Raw genomic sequence first — 17,158 nt, 5'->3', positions numbered from 1 at the left:
AAGGTGAATTGCGTGTCCTAGAAAGAGTAAACCCTGGCACTTTCTGAGGGAGACTTCTCTCCAGTGAAGAGAAGAGTTGGTTGGTTTGCCGAATGCCAGTGCGAGGATGAGTGCAGCCCTAGTGGCAGGTTTGATGCACTTGGAGCCATTTGGTGGCCATTGAGTAGTGACATCCTCTGCTCCTACCTGGAAACAGTGGCGACAGCTGCAGGTAAGAGCGGTGTGGCTGGGTGGGGGGGGGGAGGATTTCGAGAGACGACCATGTGGGGAAAATTAAATAAACAATTAATTTTCCCTCGTGGTCGTCTCGTTAAATCCCCCACACCCCACCCCGCCGGCCCCACCGCTCTTACCTGCAGCAGCTGCGGCTGCCTGGAAACACTGAAGGTGGACAGAGTTATCCTGAGTTCCTGTACCATACAATGAGTTTTCTTAAAATATACATGAACTGTTAGGTCCCAGGTCAGAAGCCCTTCTGCCACACCCATCAGCAGCTGATCATCCTGGGAGCTCCAGATCATGTAATGCCTTCTTCTCTCTGACTTGTAGTAAGCTGGTTGAATTGACATCTTCGTTTACTTCATATTTTTTTACGTTTGAACAACTTCTCTTTACTTATGGAATTTTGGAAGAGTTTTATGAAGGGCGTTAAGGATCCAGTCTGCTCCACTGTAATCTCTCAAACATGTCTCTTTTCTGTGCCTTGCTGTCTTTACTCCACTGAGGTGTGGGGCTTATATATCTTCCTTGGGACTCGTGAGGTTTCTGTGGTGAACCCCTAGTTCAATGGTACATCAGACTTGAAAACGAGTGAGGCCTTCTTCAGCTCTTAAGTAATGTGTGCACAAGCACTTTGCTTTTGTGTAAAGTGCATGTCTGATACATTAGATATCTGTGTCTGTACTCCAGAGTGCTACACTGTCTGCTTCTGTACAGTGCGCTATTTTTCAGCGTGTGCAAGACAAAAATGTCATACCTCTCATACGCCGCGCTTCTGACATTGTGTCAGCCCGCGGTGACCAAGGTTCGCCATTGGATTCCCACAGGCCCCTCTCAGATCCCACCTGTTTGAATGAAATGCCTGCCTACATCCATGCATTTGAACTGGTGGCAACAAGTGTTACCCTACAAGGTATAGGTAATTTCCACTGCAGCTGACGAGTTTATTTTTGACGACGTTATACAATTATACAGTGTTTCAGCCACACTCATAAACTATGCCACATCCGTTTTGTGGGGAGCAGCCCACGCTTGCACGCGCCAGCCTCCCTTTGGATGAGATGATGAGGTCTGTTACTGGTGGCAGAGGAAATCAGAGTAGTAACAAGCCAATCAGCTTCGAGTACTGGGCACTGGTGGGGTAGTAAAGCCTGCTGTGTTGCCCTCTTTCGCCTGCCTTGAGTGCTCAAGTTCCTGCAGGTGGAGGAATGTGAGATCTGAGAGAACACAGAGACAGCAGCTTTGCTCGCCTCATTTGCCCTGGGTGTGGACGGCAGGAGTGGAAGGTGTGTGAGACCTACCGGATCCGTGGTGGGCCTCCTTGACATTTAGTGACCAGCGGAAGAAAGCCAACAGCCCATCCACCACCCAGGCTCCACCCACAATAGCAATTCCACTAGGAAACAAAATGCCACTGAAGCCAGTGGGCAGGACTAACTTTTAGAAAGTCCCTTCACCTGTAGGATGAAGGAGCAACAGCACCTGGCAGGATGACCCAGTGCTTAGAATTACTAAGGCTTCGTGTCAGCGCTAGGGCGATGCAAAGCATTGCTAACTGCTGCGTGCTATTTACTATCCACCATGAACGGTGTTTCATACTAGAAAGGAGGCCTGTTCACAGCTCAAAATCTGATTTACACCATTTTGTGTTACTTTGTGTAATGGGGCATTAAAAAGGAGACTCAATGAAAACATCACGAGGTTTTGACGGACAGCCCCCTCTGCGAAGATAGCCATGCAGGAGGGGGGGGGGGGGGACATGCAAGAGGAAAATGACTTCAGGCGCTGGGCGTCCATGTATCTCGTTCTTGAAACTAGGTGAGGCCATTCCTAGGTCAAATCGACTTTCTCTTACATTGGACATTCAATTCATTTAGAAAGAAACAGTTTAAGGTATTATTTCTGCAAGGAATATTTGTACCCACTTTCTCTTGCTGGTTTTTGCTGGGGTGAGTGAATAACCGAAGCCTGTAGTTAATAAGATGCAGGGAGTGTTGTGGTAGAGAAGGCCATTACTGTTTGGTAATGTGCTTTAAGGTGGAGATGTGTAGAAAAGGAACTGTGGGGTGGAAATGGAGAGACTATCTACACAGCACACTGAGGCCAGTTCAGAGGAGGGAAAGCAAACTCACTCTGAGGCATAATATGCTTCTCCCGCTGCATATAGTGAGATCACCCGCTGAGAGGATAGTTCAGTGTGAGCAGGTCTACTCTAAGAGCGTGGCTTAGACCACTCCTCGGGTTAGCACTTCCCATGTTCACGTTATGTGACCCTGAGTGTTTTTAGTTATGCCCGGATTGACAGACCAAAGGGAGCCTCATGATGGGACATAGGACTGGCCTTTACCACATGCCGCGGTCTGCTGGGCACAGGTCCACAGCTCCTCCTTCTAAGTTCAATGTTTTCATTAAGAGTTATTGCATTCATGCAAAACCCTAGGATTAATCAGAAGGTCACAGTTTTAACAAAACATCAGCTATTCTTTGACTACACTGAAACAATTCAGTTTGTGGTCTGAACTGGGTGACTAGCCATCATTCCAGTAACCTTTCATCAGACAATGTCTACACACTGCCAACAAAAGTGCAACCGGAAACAACCCAGTAGCGGGCTGCTTGGAATTCAGCACCTCAGATACACTCGGGACACTTATCTGAGACCAAAGCCAGAGTAGCTCTTCTTCAGGACATTTAAAACAAGCATTTGCAATGCAATATGTCTCGCATTTGCGAGAGTTTGCGCTATTAGCATTGTAAATGACAATGCCTCTTATTTATGTGTTTTGAAATTCTGCAAACAACGACTATGAGTACAAAGTGCACATAAATACAAAGCATTGTCATTTACAAAGCCAATAGGTGAAAGTTTCGAAAATGCGAGACCTATAGCATTACAAATGCTTGTTTAACTTTATCCACCTTGCACAGGATCAGGGATTCTTTGCAGCGTGTTTAGAATACATTGGCAAAGTAAATAGGTCACAAAGCGAGACCTATTGACTTCGCCAATGCTTATTAAGTAATGCGTCTAGTAATATAGAATTTTATTGATTTTAACCATGTGGTTACAATCATGAACACCACCATCGAGTTACAGCCGCTACCTAACCAAAACCGTGGAATGAAAAATTGTACATGATGCATGAATCGCACCAGCAGCTGATTTCCAGAAGGACTTTTCCACAATTATGGAATTATTTTGCCATTGTGTAATGCATTCACTCAATTCCTAATTGTCCTATCCAAGCCTCTCCCCCTCTTATAATTTTTTGGATCCCAGTGACAGAACCTTCTGAGTGCCCAGGAATGGACCCGAGCCCACTTTATAGCTATAAGGCGAGAGTCAACGGCCACATTCATGTAACATGTGAAATATAAATAGGAACTAAATGGCAAATATTGATTACCTTTAAGCATTTGCATTTGCATTTAATGTTCAAAAATCGATCAGTGTCATTTGCCAGTAAATTGGTCCCGTTGTGTATCCGTTTCAACGCCCGATGGTAATTATCAATGGGTCTGGGGCCCCGCCCAGTTATACCACTGCAAAACAACGAAAACAACTTTCAAAATAAAGTTAAACTCACAGGGCTGCTCTGCTGTGTTTTTCCCCTTCTTCTTCACGAGGGCTTCCCTTCTCTCACTCCTGACAGGGGCGTGAAATGACGTGTAGGGTCTGGCAGAACCCTGTCTTCAAGAACCCGCTGGGGATCATGTGACCCGGGTCCCTGACGAGAATCGAAACTGAACATAACTTTAAACTAAGGCTACAGAGCAACCTGTCCAGCCAGAAGCAACACCCGAGTCAAACTGAAATACATCACTGCCAGAGCTGGAGCAGGCGCATTACTATCAGGGGCCGCACAGCGCGCCGTTAGAACTGTCAGTGTCGAGGCGCTTCGTCTTTGAGGGAGAAAGAGTGAAGCAAACCCAGTGTTGATAGGGGCGAGACAGAGCAGAATGTGAGAGTGACAGATTGTCCATGATAAGCGCTATAAACGCAGGAGTGTGACAGACAACCTGTGATGACTGATGGACAGTGGAAGGAGGGACAGTATGTGACAGGACAGAGAACAGCGATGAACATATCAAAAGTGCGAGGATGAGGGCTAGAGAGACAGCGATTAACGGAGGCCAGTGGGAGAAGAAGGGGCAGGGTCTTCGGATTAATTGAGGGGCAATGGGAGAGGAAGGGACAGAGTCAGCAATGCATGGAGGGGAAGTAGGGAAAGACAGGACAAAATGTAAATAAAAATAAAAATAACAATCACCTAGGTAGGGGGGGAAGCGGGGATCGAACTCCCAAAACTCAAAAGGACGAACGGTACTTTCAAACCTCTGAGCTATTGTCGGACCCATTGACTGTAAAGCAACAAGCCCACGGATGGTGCGCGTGAGATGCGGGAGCTGCTGGTGTGCACGCGCGGTTGCGAGCAGCAGCGTATGTTTCCAATTATCGCGCCCGTGTCTGGGCACGATAATTGGAAACATATGCTGCTGCTCCACGTAACAGACACCAATAGACCATGGGCGGAGCAATACGCCCACCTTTGGCCAATTGCGTGCTGTCTTTATTAAAAAGACGCACGCAAAGGCCAATAGCGTGGCCCAAAAGGAAAAGCACATGCACGAGCTTGTGCGAGTCCTTGGTCAGTTTCCAAACCCCCTACAAGAGGTCTCTTGCTGTGCGAGCAGTGCTATGCACTGCAACGCTAGGCGCGAGACCTAAAACCAGAGTTGTTCAACGAACCTTTGACTAGACTGGTACACAGTGGCGGCTCCAACTATAAAAAATATCGTGGGGTGCTACAGCGCCAAACTCACGATATACTGCTCTTCGGGTGTGCACCTCTCTCCCCGATCAGCGTCCATGAGCAGGAAACAAAAGGAGTTCTTACCTGCTCAGTTGACACCAATACAACTAATAATGCAGCTCCAGGACTGGTGGGAGCAGGCTAACTCAGCGCTCATTTTGAGGCTGGGGGCCTGTGCCAGCAATACCCCAGCTGTTTCACAGCTAGGGGATTGCTGAGTTTACAGTGCACATGTAAAGCTGGCCGTAGCAATAGAGCCAGCCAACCCAGCAAGCAGGGGCAGCTGTAATCCTGCAATTGCAAAATGCAGTCCGCCCCCTGCCCTCGCACTGCGATGTTTAAGTAAAATAGCATTGACATGCCTGCCATTTTACTTATTCGTGTGTGCCTGCTGCGCTCGCAGCAGGCGGGGCACCGCTTCTCCTCTCAAATGGAGGGGCTGCCCCTGCTGGTACAGCGGAATCCAGTGATCGAAAAACACCAGTAAAGGGATTCACCTTACATTCTTTTCTGTCTCTCTAACAGGTCGTCTGCCTTTCCAATTCATTTACGCATATGTTTATTCATTCTTCCTTTCTCTTCCTATGCTGTGCACCATAGAAACATTAAGCGGCCTGTTTGTTCTTGGCTGAATGTAAGGAGGTCCTGCTTCTATGCATAGGGGATGTGAAAATCAGCTTTATGTAAATATTGACCCTGGGAAGGATGTTCCATATCCTTCTGTCACAGTGCAGAAGACTGGCTTCATAGAGTCCTCTTTTGTGAAACATCCCCTGCCAGCACTGTGGGTATGTTTTCCCTTCTGGATTGTCACTATTGGCCTTAGCTATAGCAGTAAAGGCAGAGAAGCAGGAGTGGAGGAAGGAGAGGGAACTATCACCTTTGCCTGCACAATTGTTTGAAGGGGCTCCTAGGAAATGTTGTCTACAACAGTGGATGTGCCCTCCAATCCCAGACTTCAAGGAGCTGAAAAAGAAGAAGTACACTTGAAGAACCACACTGTGGTCACTCTTACGTGCTGGCACAAGACTTTACCCAGTTTTGATGACCACGAAATAACTGATGCCTCAGTACTTAAACAAAGCCAGTATGCCCAGAGTTTCAACACCTAGAACTGCTGGACGTCACAGGGCAACACACAGCAAAGTGACGGCATCTCAGCAACTGGCGTTCACTAAAGAGTCCCATTCCAGTCCATAGTTTGTCATCCACTGTGACACTGTGGACAGAGGGCAGTCATATACACATCACTTGAGGGGCTGTCTTAAAAGAAAAGGTCCACCCCAAATTTCCAGCTGAGATCCTGTCAGGCAGGGACAAAGGCAAATACAGACCGGATTTGGCTAACTTGCGCCACATCAGTAAGGTGCAGCTTGGATCCTAACATGAGGACCACTTCTGGGAGCACATGTGACACTTAAGAAATCCAGTGCAAAAAACAATTAAATGAAGGAATGATTGAATGAATCTTATCCATTGGTGAACGTTTGGGCTGCATTGCAGTCCATTTTTTTTGCCTCCTGTGCCACTTTAGACAGAGACTAGCCATATGCAAAACAGTCTTGGCCCTAACCTAATAGGAACATTCCACCCCGAACTGCCAGGCCAGGTCCCCTCCAGATGGGAGCACAGGCAACTCCATGTGTTGAGGAACAGGCCTGGCAGGTCTGGTGGGAACCTGGTCTTCCAATCAATGTAGGAACACCCCTGAAACTGTGGTGGAATCACATGAGAAATATGCCAATTATTTCTTACCTCCAAGCTGAGGAATATTGAAGTCTGATAGGAAAGTCATTTTGATGCATTTCACTTTATTCTTGCTTGCAGCATAAACACATGAAAAAGAAAGATCCGTCAGGCCAAGAACATGTCTCATTTTCTCGCAACTGGAAAAGTGATACCATCATTATTCTTCTCATCGTGTACTACTGTGCTCAATTTGAGCCGGTGGTTTCCAGTGCTCGGCACCGGCACTTAATTGGCAACACCGGCACTTATAACAGTCTGAATACAGTGGCGTTGTTTGTCAAATGTGGAACTGAGAACAACAAAAGTTGTATATTAATCCCAAATACATTAAAAACAATGAATGCCTGCCGACTAAGCCATTCTTAAAGTTGGGGGGGCCTGGGATGGTCTTAATTGTCAGACTTGTAAGGAGTAAGTGCTGGTACTGTTATTGCCAATGGTGGCAGGGGCAATGGGTGGTTTAAGTTGCAATGCCTCCTGGAGAGGGCCACAGCACTTATGTTTTTACAAATTAAGCACTGATTACTATGACCAGGCCCAGTTAGGACAGACCTCACAGAAGCAGGCTGCCCCAAGCAGTTAATGTTTGGGAGAAAACGCTTTGAGAATAGTAATGTGAGAGGTATTATAAAGGAAAATGTAGCTGTCTGCCTCGTGTGAACTTTTTCCTCAAGTTTTATTATTTGAAAAGTGTTGTACGTAGTCTATAACTTAGTATATAGGTTGGGATATGAGTGAAAACATTAATTAAGTGATTATGTAAATTGTGAGTTGGCTGCGGAACAAGAGACAAGACATAACAAGCACTTGGCAGTAGACAAGACTCTAGGATTGTGCTGACCTCACAGGGTGAGGCCTTAGACAGCAGCACTATATCTCAAGTTACACATATTTGCATACTCTGGTTTGTGACTGTGGATCTATCCTTCAGGAGACTAAGACCTCATAGGTATCACATATCAGAGATAGCTTCAGATACCACATATTACAGGTGTTCATTTTTAAACAGCAGAGCTGTGGCTCAGGTTGCTCAAAGGGCCTATCTTTTGGGTTATGACAATGGTTTGATCTCTCAGGGTACATAGATTTTTCACTTTTTCTTTAGGCAGCAGAGCTACCTGTGAATCTACCTAGAACTTACAGGTTCAGGACACAGACAACAGAGCTATCTCTCAGCCTTCCTAAACCTAGCAGCCGTAGGCTCTGGAAACAGATGTACCATCCCTTGACAAGATAATACGAAGCCATGAAACCCATGCTTCAGACAGTGGGGTGATGACAAACCCTCAGGCCTCAGACAGCAGAAAAATCAATCAGGTTAACAGTCCTGACTACATCAGACCTCGGACAGCATATCTATACTTTAGCTTACACTGTAACTGGTACATGACAGATTTCTTTCTGCCTTTCTGTTCTCAGATAGATGCTGTTTTAAGGATTTGAAAAATTCGTGTTTCACATTGTCTTTTTTTTTCTTAACTTGTTTTAAATTTGCAACAAATCTTGCCTCTTTCTTGCAAGTATGAAAATTAAGGCCTTGATCTGAAGTTACACTATCATTCCAATGAGGGCTATTTTTCATTCAGTACTCGTCGGAATTAGAAGTTGTGTTTAAAGTTTATTGACATGTTTTACCTTCATACAGTTCTCAGGAAAAGCATGGTGACATGTATGTGAGCAAAATGTTTTGTGTTATTTTTTAGGTCTCACTTAAGACAGCACATGTGCTGTCTCATGCTAGACAGATTGTTTTCTAACAGTGGGCATAGAGGCCACCCATTGATTACCATTGGTTGGCTTCATTGTCACTATAATTTGCTTGATTCGTATTGGTCAGCTGCAGTAGGCTTCCTACTTCTTTTTGTGTTTGTACCTCCCCTGGACATGGACGCATTCCTTGTGTCCTTCCACTGCTCACTTTTAGGCACTATTTTTTCCTTTGTGTTGAAGCAAAGTACAAGATTGTGTTTTTCAGCTCTCTCCCTCGTGCACTTTTCCCTCCTGCATGCTCCACCGGCTCTCCCGTCTTCCATTGTCTGTGTTGCTTGTTAGCCTACCATTGTCTGTGTTGTTTCTCCCCATTCACGGTTTGTCCTTGTATTGTTCTTGTTGCTACACCCCGCGTTGCCGCCCTCCATTGTCTGTGTTGCCCCTCCCTCCATTGTCCATAGTCCCCCCCAATCGCCGTAACAAAAAAAGATGCAGACACAGTTGGCATCATATCACTCGTTTCCCACCATACCCTCCATTATCCATCCGTGTTGAGCCCTTACCCGCCCTCTGTGCTACCTAGCTCCATGTTGCCTACCATCCCACAATAAAAATAAAGTGCCGTGTTCCCTCCCGCCCACCAGCCCACAAGCAATAAAAAAGTGCTGGCCACATCATAACGCTGTTATGTTTACATTTAGCTATGCTGCATAGCAACTGCCATGCTCTACAACATGGTTAAATAAACAATGACAATGCCAATACTTCCCATAGGCAGGTCTATTGATTTTGTCCATGCCTGTTTGTGTTGTACTGTAGTTCAGTGGTTTCATGGCTTTATGTTTATAGTGCCATTTGTTGTTGTGTTGGTGTGCTACTGTACTGAGGCTTGTGTTGGTTTTAGGTGCATCTTTGAGTTGTACTGTTATTGAATTGTTGTGTTGTTGAATAGTAATTTATGTTGCTATTGTGATGGTGTGATTATTGTGTTTTAATGTTATGTTATGTAGTGGCTATTTTGTTATTATTTATTCTATTGTGCTTTGTCTTATTATTGTGTTGCGTCGTTTTGTCTGCTTTGTGTTGCATTGTTGTGTTGTGGCTTTGTGCGGTATGTCTCTCTGTTAGGTTGGTGTTTTTATGTAGTTATATTGGGCCTCTGTGTTGAGATGTTTTGCTGTTTTGAACTGTTTGTAGTTGTTAAATTTTGTTATTTTGGTGTGTTGCGTTGGTTCATGGTGCTTTTGTGTTGTTTCTGTGTTGCAATATTGTGTTATGTTATTGTGGTTTTTGTAATGTTAATTTCTTGGAGTGTGGTTGTGTTGTTATTGTGATTTTGCTGTGCTGCAATATGTTGTAGTTGTTTTGTTTTGAGCTGGCATGTTTTTTGTGATTTTGTTGTTGTTTTACTTTGTTCTTTTGTATTAAGTGCTTTCTTTACAGACTTTAGCTATTGTTGCTAACTACGAGTTGAAACGGGATATTCTTTTAAAATTCTAGTGAAAAAATAACCATTACCTCTCCTAAAAATAGTGACTGCTACCACAGGTCTACATCTGAACGCATGGTTTAGGCCGTACCTTATATTAAAACTTCTCTTGCTCACTTTATGTGATCCGTCTGAGTGTTTTTAATTACACCCGAATTGACCAACCAAAGGAAGCCTCGTGTTGGGACATAGAATTCCAGAACTGAGGCATGGCCTTTACCAAATGACAACCTGTGGAGCCCAGTTATTGCCAGGACAGTAACCAGCAAACAATAGATCTAGTGGTGTGGGTGATTTGTGGACCAAAGACCGGGGATTGTTGGTTGAACTTTTGATGAGCATCACCAGGGCCCTCTCCAGTGATGGACACAGATTCACCAGTTCATTTCAGAGAAGCAGCTGCAGGAATAAGGAGGTTTATTCGACAGTTACATTGTCCCTTGTCAGAAATTAATTTTATCTTGTCGAAAATTATGATAAATTGTCTCTGGCACCTTATTGGTGCGGCAAATCCACCATCAGAAATTCACCAAAACCTACCTGCGAGCATATCAATCATGTTGTGTCCAATCCTGCACTGCATGGCGCACTCTCAAGTCACGGCGCATTCGATACGAAAGCTAGCATGTAGTTGGGAGAGTAGTAACTGTGCAGTTACTGTGTGCATTTGTACATTACCCAGATTTATAGATTGAGGCAGTGGGAGAGGAAGGATATGCACCAAAGCACACACTTGTTTATTGAAGAGTGAAAGAGATGATTAGAAGTCTGGTCTCAAGGATCTAAGGTCCACGTCACCACATATAGTAGCCACTTGTTCAAAATGGTGGATCTAACATTGCATAAACTTTGAGTCCAAGGGTGGGACCTGAATTCTGCATTTCTGGGAGAGTGTTTGCTATGGTTCCGGTAACCGAAAGCACTAGAGTATTCTGACACAAACAAGGGAATGTTTTCCTTGGCTGTCCCAGTTTAAGGGCCAAAAACAATAAGAGGCCCCAATTATATCGTGTTGTACACACCCAGAGTTGAGCGGGCCTCGGGCGATCGTGTTCACTCCTGCTCAGGAATAACAGAACAATGTGGCAGCTGTAGCCTCCAGAGACAGAGTGTGAGCAGGAGGGGATTTTAACACTGATGTTTCTTTCAGTGCAGATGTAACTTCCTGTAGTACATAAGATGACTTTATATCCATATCAGAAGGTGGTACAAATAGATGTCTTACATTTTCACAAGGGCGGCTTCTCCGTTACAGTGGAGGAGCGTCTCCCCATTGAAATTACCCCAGAGATGGAAAAATAAAATGGTAATGGAGATAATTCATTACCATTTTATTTTTTGTCTCGCCATCCAGAACGGAGTGGCAGGATGAGGTGGGGCCTGCTGAACAGCAGCAGCAGCAGGGAGGAGGGTGGGCTGCCTTTGCTCTTTTTTAAAGTGCGCATGTCTCTTTGGCGACGGCCAGTCACATATGCGCCCTTTAAACCATTCTAACCCAGCTGTGTTAAGACAACTGGGTTAGAGAAAGCAAAGTCCTCCAGTGCTCTTGTGAGCACTGATAGAGGCCGCTCCCACCAATCCAAAAAAGCAAAACCAAAGGGGATGATGGACGGAGTGTTGAACATTGCAAGCACTCACCCCCAGTCAACTGATCTGGGTTTAATCCATCATCATTCTAATCAGCCGTCATCAGATTAAACCCAGATCAGTTGACTGGGGGTGAGTGCTTGCAATGTTCAACACTCCGTCCATCATCCCCTTTGGTTTTGCTTTGTTCGCCCTAAGTTGGCAGGGTATGCCCAGACGTGGGTCCCTTGCTCACTTTGCCACTGGATTCAAGCTAGCCTGGCTGATGACGGCTGATTAGCCAGAAACCGGTCCCAGGATGCTTGTTTCCGGTCCAGGGAAGACATGGCTTGGCAGTTCGAGCTGGACTGTTCCCATGAGGCACAGGGTCAGACGGATTTGCATATGGCCATGTCTGAACCGGGATGGCGGAGTGAGCTAAAGAATGATGATGGATTAAACCCAGATCAGTTGACTGGGGGTGAGTGCTTGCAATGTTCAACACTCTGTCCATCATCCCCTTTGGTTTGGCTGTAGTAGGGTTGGCAGGAGCAGGCGAAAAACAGCAGTGCGAGGTACAGTGGTGGCTGGGACAGCGCATGCTGCTCTCGGCTGCGTATGCATGAGTCTGGATTCACCAGCGATCACTCCCTGCTCCAGAAGACGGAAATGATGCAATGAGAGATACTATCAGGAGAAGCAGATTGACCCAAGACACTGGCTCGGATACTGCAGGAGATTCATTTTTCGTTTTCAGAAAACAAATCAATACATCAATACGTGGCACTATTTTTCTTTTTAAAGAAATTGCGAATAATGTGGTGGCTGTATTAAAATGGAGCTTTCAGTGCCGGAAACGCTGATCCACCCACTGCATCATGGGATGGATGTCATTTAAGGATCACTAGAGGTCGCAGCAGCAACTCCTGGGTTGCTATTTGTGACCCCTGACACTTCCTTTGCTACTCCTGGCCTCAGAGGTTGCAAAGAAAGCAACAGGACTAGAGGAAAGGACATTTTCTATCTCTCTCTAAGGTAGCTCTTGTAGGCTGCTGGGCTCAATGCAACTGTTTAAACTTGCCCGAACAGTTACGTTGTACTTGCCTAGCAACATTTTAGGCTTCAGTCTCCATCAAGCACAAGTGTGCTTGGACTGGAGACTCTGGATTTGTAGTACTTCTAGACTGGTCTGTCTTCTTCCAAGTGTTGCTGGACCCCAGCCTTCTTCAGGTGTGACCAGATCTTTTCCAGAATCAAGCATCTTTGCAACCTGCCTGTCGTCACAGCACTGCAATCACTGGTGGTTTCATTGTGCTTTTTGTACTTAAACCAATGTGTGCTTATGTCACTCCTCCTAAATGGTGGTGAATACACATAGATTTATACTCTGAGTGTTGAATGCATTTTTCAGGGCCCCAGCCCCTCCCGCCCCAAACTCTACATTTACATAGGCAGGAAATCCACCATACTTGCCTGGGGATTTTTCACAGGAATAAGTGCACCTTGCTCTTCGAAGCTGCTTCTGATACTTATTCTATGAATCAAGGTGGCGGCATTTCAAAGCACGAATTTAATTTCGAAAGTCAGGCCTTACGTGTTCACCATAGCTTAATAATGACAATAACAACAGGATAGGCAGGCTAAGCAGGGAGTAACATCCCCAGCAAGTGGATAACCTGAGAGAAGCAAGAACGAGCTGCAGAGCACATTTCAGTGACATTGTTACAATGTGACCTTTTCTAACTAAGGTCTTGTAATAAATGTAACACTTGCTCTTTTAACACTGCTTCCCTGTCCTTAGGTGACCAGCTATTCAGCACTTCCCTGAATGATTACCTGAAGATATTTATTTTCAGAATTAACGAGAAATAATGCCAGAAGATATTTCTGAATGATTCTTTGGAAAAAATATATATTCGACATGGCAATCAGCAAAATAACTTCAAGCAAGCTTTCATTAAACACTTGAAATTACACGTGTTTCAATAGCACAAAGTCCAATGTGCTATTTACAAACTAAGGGCCGATCTAGTAAGAGAAAAGTCACAAAAAAGTGTTTGAAAATTGCTCACCGACTTTTTGCATCTTGTCTCTGATTTTGAGGTGCCACCTATGTACTAATAAGTCGCATCAGAAGACCTATGTACTAATAGGTCGCATCAGAAGACCTATGTACTAATAGGTCGCATCAGAAGACCTATGTACTAATAGGTCGCATCAGAAGACCTATGTACTAATAGGCCACATCAGAAGACCAATGTACTAATAGGTCGCATCAGAAGACCTATGTACTAATAGGTCGCATCAGAAGACCTATGTACTAATAGGTCGCATCAGAAGACCTATGTACTAATAGGTCGCACCAGAAGACCTATGTACTAATAGATCGCATCAGAAGATCTATGTACTAATAGGTCGCATCAGAAGACCTATGTACTAATAGGTCACATCAGAAGACCTATGTACTAATAGATCGCATCAGAAGACCTATGTACTAATAGATCGCATCAGAAGACCTATGTACTAATAGGTCACATCAGAAGGCCTATGTACTAATAGGTCTCCAGGGAACACCTTCCCCTTTGTAAATCAGTTACTAACTGATCAACCATTGTAACTCTCAATTAGGAAGGTATGCCCCTTTCCCAATCCCTCCTAATTGCTTTTGGAATGGATCGGAAACCACATTTTTCAAAGGGTTTTCAAACTTGCTAAATGGATTTAGTAAAACAGAAAAAAAAACATTTTGTGGTTACAAACCCTGCACTTTCTCGACTTGCCCTATTAGCAGTTTCAAAATGGCTTTATACATCTTGATCACAGCGCAGAAACACAGGCCCTCATTTCAAAGTTGCTTCTAAATATATCAGCACTGATGACATCATCATGCATATTGCCACTGTATGTAGGGGTTTGCCACAAAAAGTGGGGAATAACTTGCTGGAACGACTCACGATGCTTAGTTTGTAGAAACATAACTGCTGCAGCCCAAAGTTTTGTTTAGAAACCTGCTGCGGCTGAATGCCAGGGTTGCTGAATACTAAGGCTGCCTTTTTTGATTCCACTCCATCCCACTTTCTTCGACCACCCTATATTCCTTATCTCTTAATCTTACTCTTGCAGATTCTTTATTATCCCCCTTCTACATTTGTCACTGTATTGCTATCTTTCACTCAGTGGTGGTGCCTGCCTGGAAGCAGCAGTGTGGCGGAGTCGGGGAAAATAGGTTAAAAAATAAATCATTTACCTCCCCGCTGGCCAGCTGGAATGGCCGCCACCTCCCCTACGTCCTCTTTCTGCCGTCTTGGGGGAGACAGGAAGCAGGAAGCACCAGGGCTCCCAGGCTCCCAGCAGCCAATCACAACGCTGCAATGCATTGACACGGCGCTCAGCCAGGGGCTGGAGGGGTTGCCATATTCTCCACGCAGGCTGCATGGAGAACATGAAGTGTGCGCATTACTATTTTGGGCGGCCCGAGAGGGCCAGCCAAGCCCTCATGCTCACATACGGAGTGCGAACCACTCCTCCCCCTGCTCTGAGAGCAGCCCTGCCCCACAAAGACTCCACAACGGGGAAATCTAAAATGATAATAACCTCAAGTTATTATCGTTTTTATTTTTCCTTTTTTTACACTGCATAAAGCAGTGTGGTGGCACTCCTCTGCCTTAGCAGAGGGGCCCCCACGGCTTTCACTTCCCTTCTCCCTTTACTTCATTTCTCTCTCTTGCTCTGGGAATGAGGCCACTGCTGGTATATTTTGCAATTTTCCCCTTTACCTTTGACTTGCTCAGGACATGGAAAAAAGGTTGTTGGTACATGATGGAGGCAATCTCCAAAAACTTACCAGTCTGCCCTGAGTTAGGGACATTGTCACAATACAGTCTTGGGGAAATGGCAATTCGTCAACATTGAGGATAAGCAGTTCCTTACACTGAGAAAACACATTTATTGCATGCCACCCTTCCCTCTACCTGCTCTAATAGACTAAGAAAAACTTCCTCATGGTAGATATATACTATAGGTCATGTACCGTTTCCCTGGCCTCACCATGTTAAATGGATGATCATTGCCAAAAGGAATCTCTGAAGTCTCACTTGCTATCAGTACTTTTGACTACACTTAATGCCCTCCAGGTGCCATTAGCAATCGGATTTCATTTGCTGTCCCAATGATCTACCTGGCACTAAATCCTGCTATAGTACTGGGTAAAGGTCTTTGCAGGGTCGCCTGTAGGCAGTGCTTAATTTGAGCTGGTGGTTCCGGTGTTCAGCATTAGCACTTAATTTTCAACACCGGAATTTAATTGTCAGCACTGGCACATATGGCAGTCTGCCCCGTGGTGGCGCTGTTAATTAAGAGTTGAACACAACCACAGTTATTTATTTATTCAATATACTTTTAAAATTACTAATATCCGCCGCCCAGACCATTTTTATAGCTTTGGGAGGCCTGGATTAGTCTGCATTGTTGCACTTGGAGGAGTGTTATGGTTAGTGGTTGTGTTGCTACCTAGGCCTGGGCAAAAATTTCGTTCCGTTCGCGGAAATTGCGATAATTTGACATTTTTGCGTTCCGCGGAGAGCGCGAAAATGTCAAAAATTCCGGTTTCCGCAGCTTGGCGATAATTTGTTTCTTGCTCGCGCTGTAAAATAATACATTCTCGCGCGCGCGCGATCGCCTTACCTGAATCCCTGCGTTCGCCGACAAGTTTTCTTGATCCGGTCGCGTTCTCCATGAGATGTTGTATTGTTTTTAGCCATTTGCGCTGTCTCGCGACAGTTCGCGCCCGCAGTGACGTCATGCGTTGCGCGATCACGTCTTTCTTCTCGCGATCATGCACCGCAAGAACAACTCAAAACAAGATGGCCGCGCCCGCAAGCAACCACATGGGTAAGTTGGCGACCCGCAACCATGCAGAAAATCTCGCGAACATGCCGGAAAAAAACTTCCGCATCTTCGCGATATTTCTGCTTGTTTGCGATAATTTTAAACATTCTCGCGATAATTTGCGAAGGTTAATTCCGCAAATTCCGCCCACCCCTATTGCTACCATCACTGGCAGGGGGATTGGGTGGTGCAAGCTGATGTGGGATCCTGACATGGGACCCGGCACTTATTTCTTGACAAATTAAGCACTACCTGAAGGTAGCATGAGCAGTTGTATTTCATTTGCTGTCCGGGTGATCTACCTGGCACTACCTCCTGCTGTAGTATTGGGTAAGGGTCTTTGCAAGGGAACCAGGGTCATCTCAAACATTTTTGGGTGCCCTGGTTTAACACCTTTTCTGCCCCAGTATCTTTTTGGTCGCCTTGTCTCTTTTCAGTCTTATGAGTAGCGCAGACACTGCAGTTGGCACCATAGATGGCCGCCTGTGTTTCCTAGGTCTGGATCTACCCCCAGTAGGGTGAAGGTGGTATGAGCTGTGGTGGGATAGATTATTATTTCCTTGCTGTCGTCCTCGAAAATCTCGTCACTGGCCACAGAAATCCCGCTGCTGCGGCCTCTGCGGTTGGTGCAATGTCAGGGCTGCCGCTACCAGTCCTACTATCGGTTTTATCTACTCAAGTTAGTGGGATTCTGCCTAGTCCCATGCTTGTACCACTAATTCCC

The 17,158-nt window shown here is 45.4% G+C and overlaps 1 protein-coding gene and 1 long non-coding RNA gene across 2 annotated transcripts in view; one reads left to right on the top strand and one right to left on the bottom strand.

The window, feature by feature from the left end:
• LOC146830957 (uncharacterized) overlaps nucleotides 1-14,851 on the bottom strand; it is a 36,452-nt gene extending 21,601 nt beyond the window's left edge. The window contains exon 1 of the long non-coding RNA XR_014961501.1: nucleotides 14,795-14,851. This is a non-coding gene — a long non-coding RNA (uncharacterized LOC146830957). The remainder of the gene's footprint in view (nucleotides 1-14,794) is intronic.
• Nucleotides 1-17,158, top strand: part of GRHL2 (grainyhead like transcription factor 2) — a 481,294-nt gene that overhangs the window by 182,428 nt on the left and 281,708 nt on the right. The gene's annotated exons all lie outside the window — the stretch shown is intronic.

The sequence above is a fragment of the Triturus cristatus genome, chromosome 5_1 (assembly GCF_964204655.1).
Source record: "Triturus cristatus chromosome 5_1, aTriCri1.1, whole genome shotgun sequence".
NCBI classification, from domain to species: domain Eukaryota; kingdom Metazoa; phylum Chordata; class Amphibia; order Caudata; family Salamandridae; genus Triturus; species Triturus cristatus.
The sequence above is the reverse complement of the archived record's forward strand: the minus strand, read 5'-3'. Positions and strand labels throughout refer to the sequence as shown.